Source organism: Limulus polyphemus, unplaced genomic scaffold (genome assembly GCF_000517525.1).
Source record: "Limulus polyphemus unplaced genomic scaffold, Limulus_polyphemus-2.1.2 Scaffold117, whole genome shotgun sequence".
Classification (NCBI taxonomy): domain Eukaryota; kingdom Metazoa; phylum Arthropoda; class Merostomata; order Xiphosura; family Limulidae; genus Limulus; species Limulus polyphemus.
The window spans coordinates 23,246-30,888 of record NW_013665727.1 but is presented as its reverse complement, the minus strand read 5'-3'; positions in this window follow the sequence as shown (position 1 = coordinate 30,888).

The window sequence follows — 7,643 nt, the reverse complement described above, 5'->3', positions numbered from 1 at the left end:
ATAGCTATAAATATATTGTATTGTTCTCTTGATACTTGTATATAATATTAAATAATAAATAACACACACAACGTTAAAATAAATACACACTTAAAAAGAATTATAACTCAAGCCAATCTGTAGCCGCCAAAAATGCTGACCTTACATATTTCGTCATTTCAACGTCATCACCAAGAGTAAAACTGCAAGACACAATAATGCCATATTTATACCTTTTTTAACTAGATCATGTGACCTGTGTGTGGGTTTACTATTTCTGCATAATTCTTGACCCGTACAAGGTGTTAGAAGCTAGTATTTTGAGTCAACATTCTTCCGGCCTGTTAAAAAAACAAAACTGGTTATCTGTGACCAAATGATATACAGTATATCGTTAATGATTCATGTTCACTTTTCATTAGTGATCATTTATATGCAGTGGTCTTGCATTTGGGTGGGTGTTGTTATCCTGAAAAGTGAAAGCCACTTCACCAAAAACAACACAAACAGTAAGCATTTGTTTAATTTTCTTCTGGCTAATCAGTTACTCTATTTGGCATTGCTCTTCTCCACATAAAGATACTTTATTAAAACGTACCCATATCAAGCTCTGACTACCTTAACTAATCGAATAATGTACAAATGCTATAGAAATACGAAGAGCTACACATAAAAAGCAACGTATGAAGAACATTTAGCAGTTTCTGGTCATTAAGGATCTGACAGACCAGGAGTAATTTCACGAATTTTGGTTTCACTGAAGTTATTTAAATTTGAATAATCTAGTAATTAAATTATACTCACAACTAACATTGAAACAACTGAACACGGTTTTGTTTTCTAGCAGGAAATCATCAAACATTAAAATACCCTTAGCTATTGCTAAATCTCTACTCTACCTAAGCCTTCAGTTGCAGACTGTTATTGCATGACTGGCTCTTTCATATAATTCTTCTTAGATCGTAATGTAAATAGAACTGTTATAGCATGACTAGCTTTTTCATATAATTCTTTTTAGATCGTAATGTAAATAATACAGTTATAGCATGACTGGCTCTTTCATATAATTCTTCTTAGATCGTAATGTAAATAGAACTGTTATAGCATGACTAGCTTTTTCAAATAACTCTTCTTAGATCGTAATGTAAATAATACAGTTATAGCATGACTGGCTCTTTCATATAATTCTTCTTAGATTGTAATGTAAATAGTTCACTCAGAAGTTTATATAATTCTATACTAAAATGAGCTTGAAGATTTATAAAAACGAAATGAGAGCTTTTTATGAAAGCTCTGAACCCTAAGGTTTGGAGTCTGAGCATGCTAACTACTAGACCACGTCTGGCTCAGTTGTATAATATATTTAAGCCATAGAAATACGTTATAAAACTATAGAAGTCATTTTAGCATTTTTCACTTAAATTTTATTTTAATATGAATTATCAAATTTGTATGATAAAAATACTGTTATTAATATTATATTATTACAGCCCATTATTACATAGAATAATTAGTAATATTTTTTATTATCATTTAAAGTATGGACTAAATTTATAAAAAAAATTACTTTCACCAACCTGTTTACATTTTTGAGTATAACATTTACACCCTCTAGTTCTATCCAGTCCTGAAAGAACATTTTGCCAACATTTGAAATCGCCATTTATATGACACATTATGTATTCTAAACGTTCATACACTTATTTTGGCACAGTATTACAGTATAGAGCTAAAATTAACATTTTCCTGAAACCCATATTGTTGAATCTAAACGTTTAGACTTTTTTTTATTGTCGAAAATCGAATTGCAATTAATATTTTACTGAAACCCATAATATATTAAACAGTGCTATATCTAAATGTTTGGACATTTATTATGGTGGAGTCGTTGTTGTTTCAGCGCACAGCTGGCCCGACATGGCCAGATTTTTATGGCACTCGACTCGCAATATGAGGGTCGCGGATTCGAATCCTTGTCCCACCAAACATGCTCGCCCTTTCAGCCGTGGGAGCGTTATAATGTTTTGGTCAGTCTCACTATTCGTTGGTAAAAGAGTAGCCCAAGAGTTGGCGGTGGGTTGTGATGACTAGCTGCCTTCCCTCTAGTCTTTCACTGCTCAATTAGGGACGGCTAAGGCATATAGCCCTTGTGTAGCTTTGCGCGAAATTCAAAACAAAACAAAAACCGATCAGCGCACAGCTGCACAATGGTGTAACTGCATTTTGTTCATCGCTAGAAATTAAACCCCGAATGCTAACGTTGTAATTCCGTAAACTTACCGCTAACGAACAGGGAAACATTATGGTAGAGAATCAAGTTGCGTGTAACATATTCCTGAAACCCATAAGATATGAATTACTGTTTTAGAAAAAAGTTATTTTCAAGTCTGTAATTTGTCAATCGTAGAATAATTTATATATATATATATAACATTTGTACACATATTTTAATCTGAACCCTTATTTCAAAATACAATTGTTGAATAACACAATGAATTAGTAGATGTCTTTTGGAATTCAGTGATCTTTTCAAATTTTTGCTTCAATTATTTATAATCATATAGCTGCAAATGTATGAACTGATGAACCAAAAATATAGGTAAATGATAGTATACAGAATAATTTCCTAACAGCTACATTTCATTATCTAGTAGCTAAGAACTGCAGGAATGGCAGTGAAACAAAAATATTAAATTAAGGCTATAGTAACCAGAAAATGATCTTTCCACCTATTATATACCTATTGATAATAATTTTCATTCATTTTAGTTCAGTCAGCATAATTTGTTAGATCATCAAGTTCAAGCACACTTTGAAATCACTATGTTTGTTTGTTTCTTTAAGCAAAGGGCTATCTCCTGTATTCACCGAGGGAAATCGAACCCCGGATTGTAGTGTTGTAAATCCGTAGACTTAAAGCTGTCCCACTCACATGTTTAATTAGAAAATATCTTGTAGAATGTTCGAAAAGTATCAATAATACAATAATGAACAAGCTCATCAACGTTACAGAATAATAACTCTATTTCTAAAAGTAGTTAAAACACTAGTTAATTAATTAAGCGACACGTGCTTTAAAATGTTAGAGTATCAACATTTATTGCTTTAATAGGAAGACTTTTCCATTATTTATGAGTTGTACATAAACCTATTTCCACCTGCCTACTTCAGTTTTAAATTGATTTCTAATACGTACAAATAACCTACGTACGATACTACTGAGAACTAAGGGACTTTAAGAAAATCCTGTTTCTTGCCACCCACGTGCTTCTTCGTAAAGGTTCTGCTTATCCACGTGAAACAATTCCAAAAGTAAAGTTATCTATGTTTTCTCCAAAGCTCATTTGTCTTCGATTATTAACTTAAGTTATGAACAATGAAACAAATCAGGGTTAACACTACTTTGTTTACCAAATAATATTGTCTCCTTAATTGCAAACTTGAAAACAACGGGTCTCCATTAAGCCAATAATTCATTCCTGTGTTACCTAGTTTAATTTTTTATATGAAGTATAAGACAAAAGCTGATGAACCAGAATATATTTTAGTACCACAGTTTGTGATAAAAACATTAAAATAAAAGTGATAATAAATGTAAACACTTAACTTTATATATTTTTAATGATCTTATTAACAAGTTCTCTTAGAGTTTACAACAAAGTGTTTTAGTTTAATACAAATCTCATCTTACCAATTTGGCTAGAACATAGAAGATCGTAGTTTAAATTTCATAAATCCGTCATTTGAGATACATTAAGTTGATGACATGCTGACATGCAAATATCTCGTTGATAGAATTTCCAGCAGAGTCAGTACACACTCTTAAACTGACACCCCAAATTAGTGAAACTTCTAACCCGTTCTTGTTTCTACTCGTTCTCGAATAAAGCTGGCAAATTACTTTCTACTGATAACTTTAACAAACACAACTAGTCACAGTAGCTATACCGTTCTGATTAAACATTCATTTATTGAAATGTCTCAAACATTCGCCCTATAAAAAACAATGGCTCCGTAATTCTATATAGTTTAATAGCAGTGTCTCATAGAAACATATCAACTCCAGCAGGACACTTGTACTTACTCTTAATGGCAATTAAGAGCGCCTTATAATATATTTCTGAATTGTTTTATTTATTATATATTAAGTTTTGTCATATGTAACCTATTGTATTTGGAAAAAAACTAGAAAAATTAAAAGTATTTTAAAAACCAAACTGAAATATCATAAACACTAAAAAGCAAGAGGCTGGGAAAATAAGGTGGAAACTTCCGTTAGTTTTTGTTGGTTTTTTTGGCGAAATGTAAGTGGTTTTGTTAAACTAGCTTCTGTCAGTTCTCAAATATCGATGCAAAGTTTCAACTAAGTAGCATTTGAAATAACAGTCTCAAAGCTTAAACTTACAAACTACACCGAAGTTTGAAATCATGCATGCCCAAACCCAATTAAACCCTTTGCCACGGGTTTTCAGGTTTTATTGGTAAAGGAACCTACATTACTAATTTAGTGCCTCAATGATAACAAGTTCTAAACCAGACTTCCCGTTCGTTAAAACAGATAACCGGAAAAAGCTTACTTAAATATATCTAGGGTTTCTTCAGCCTTCTGGAAACTGGTTATCATTAGGTGCACATGTTATTTCTTGGTATCATTAAACATACAGCTGTAGTCTAACTCATAAATATGCAAAACTCGGGGATGATCTATTAATCATTACTACATACTCATTTTCTAGCACTAAAATAAAGTCATTATGAACACGTGAGAATTGGCGTAGTTCACGAGCTCATCGACTCAATACATTTTGGTTATCATTTTCTCTAACAAAGCTTGTACCACCATGTCCATAATATGACGCTAGTAAAACATTTTCTCAGTTAACCTTAGCCGCAATTAACAACCACTTTTAGATAACTTTATTCATCCGCGTCCTAACATAATAATAATAATAATAGACTTTCCAAGCCTACCCTATAATCAACCATCTCATTTTAAACAACTTTGTTAGTCCGTGTCATAACATTATTGAAGTGACAGCCTTTCCAAGCCTACCCTATAATCAACCATCTCATTTTAAACAACTTTGTTAGTCCGTGTCATAACATTATTGAAGTGACAGCCTTTCTAAGCCTACCCTGTAATTAATAGCCTCATTGTCATCAACATTGATAGTCCGTATCTTAACATCATTACATTGATAGACTTTTTTTAAGTTTTAGTGATAACTGATCTCGATTTATACAACTTCGTTGTACCACATCACAATAATGTTATTATGATAAATTTTAGAAAGTATGTCCTTTTCATAATTAACAATAATTTTTATTTAGTGTATTCATCCGTGTTGTAACATTACCGGACAGCTAAATCTATTAATTATATATATAAATTGATTATATCGGCTGAGTGATAATATTGAATATTTTTTATGTTGATCCTGAATTAGTTTACTAAGGCAAGTGCGTCTTATAAAGTTAACAGCTCTATGTAAAACAGTACATCAAAAAATTGGATTGTTTATTATGATTAAACTTAATTTTATATTAAATTAGTATGTCTAACAATAGGTACATCTTGGGTTCCATCGAGAATATAACAAGTGAGACCTGTTGGACTTACTGTTGTTGTTGTTATTGTTCAGCACAAAGCTACACAAAGACTCATCTGTGCTCTGCCCATCGTGGGTATCTAAACTCGATTTTCAGTATTATAAGCCTTCAGACTTACAATACATTTAAGTTAATATTTTCCTCATCCAAATATGAATCGTTAAATATTTCACTACATCGTTTCACCATGAAAAGGGGACAAAATACATTCTCACGCCGTAATATACAATGTAATATGAGTTTAACGATAACTCAAAGGAATTGTTCAAACATGACAATCAGTTTCAAATGTATGACGCCTCGATTTAATTGTTGTTACTATAGGGTTGTTTTATTTGTAGGTTGTTTAAAGTACACTACTTTAAATAGTTAAAGAGTAATCGGAACTTATAATACTCTAACTATGACACTGCCAAACTTTTATTATAAGATTGTGTCAATCACTCACGTTGGTTGCCTGTCATAATGATTAGGCATCTCCTGATCAGTCATGTGATTTAAAATACAAAAGATTTGTCGTTTAGTCTATACTATCTAAAATGGTTTCACACAATCCTGTCTCATTCATCGCTTTAAAATAAATCATAGGATTCAAGGTACTTCAAGTTATTCATGAACCATAGCATAAACTCAGCTAAGATATCTGTTACGAATTGACTTCAAGTAATGTCGTAAAGTCTGGAACTGCTTCCAAGCTAATGACACTATTGTCCAAATTGATGAACAAAGCAGGCCGTCATTCAAAACAAAAGCAAACTCACAGAAAGACATCAAATAGTTCCACTGAAATAGTGTCAAGAACAACTCTAATAGACCAGTAACAATAATATAATATTCTTGAGTCATGTTCAACCTGTAGTCAGATAAAAGGCTTATACTCATTTGGAGAGAGAGAGAGTTTGGAGGTAAGTCTGCCCAACTTTAATACAGGAACGTACGACGTATGGCGATAGTGAAAGATTGGCCTGAGCAAGAATAAGCACCGATGAAAATAGTAATCTTTACTTTCTGTGGAATAGTACCAGTAATACCATGAATCACATTTTATAACCATCTGTGCTATTATATGCTGATGCATTTAACCTAACTGAAGAAAAATGTCATGAACTGTAAAACCGCATCTACCAAACATTCAGTTAAAGAATAGACTGAATAATCATTCAATTATTTCCATTTCACATCTCATGACTGATCATCAGATTCTTCATAAGAGGAGGAAGGGGGGTTATATGATATTGTAACAATGGATTTGAGTTGTCATAGCTATATCATTACAAGTTCCGAATATTACTTCCGTCGCCGAAGAACACAGAGGTTATGTTTTTAACCCTCTGTGTGTGTGTCAGCAAGGTTTCTCGAAAACGGCTGAATAAACTTGGACGAACGTTGATATACCTTTGAACTAATTTAAAAGACATTAGTTTTTGGAGGATCAAGATCACGAAAATCCAAATAATTCCTATGTTAGCATGAGAATCGATTTTTTCACACTATTTTTGCTCTATAACACAGTCAAAAATAAAGGGATTTTGATGAAACCTTGTGGACATATGCAAAATATCATTCCTCATTGTCCTGCCAGAAAACGACGGACACACGGACACATTTTCGTATTTTTTGTGGGCCCAATATGATCAACGCTGCGTGGCAGAGGTATGCGCTCTGCTAAGTGCCTCTTTAGTCCTTTAACTGTTTTGAACAACGTATTAGGTCGTCAAGAAATTAATGTCGCCTTTAGGAACACTTTCATTAACTACCCCCAAAAACGTACATCAGGTATAATAGTTAAACGAACCGCCTAAACGCCACGTTAGTGTTTGTTTGTTTGTTTTTGAATTTCGCGCAAAGCTATACGAGGGCTATCTGCGCTAGCCGTCCCTAATTTAGTAGTGTAAGACTAGAGGGAAGGCAGCTAGTCATCACTTCCCACCGCCAACTCTTGGGCTACTCTTTTACCAACGAATAGTGGGATTGACCGCTACATTATAACGCCCATACGGCTGAAAGAGCGGGCATGTTTGGTAGGACGGGGATTCGAACCGCGACGCGCAGAT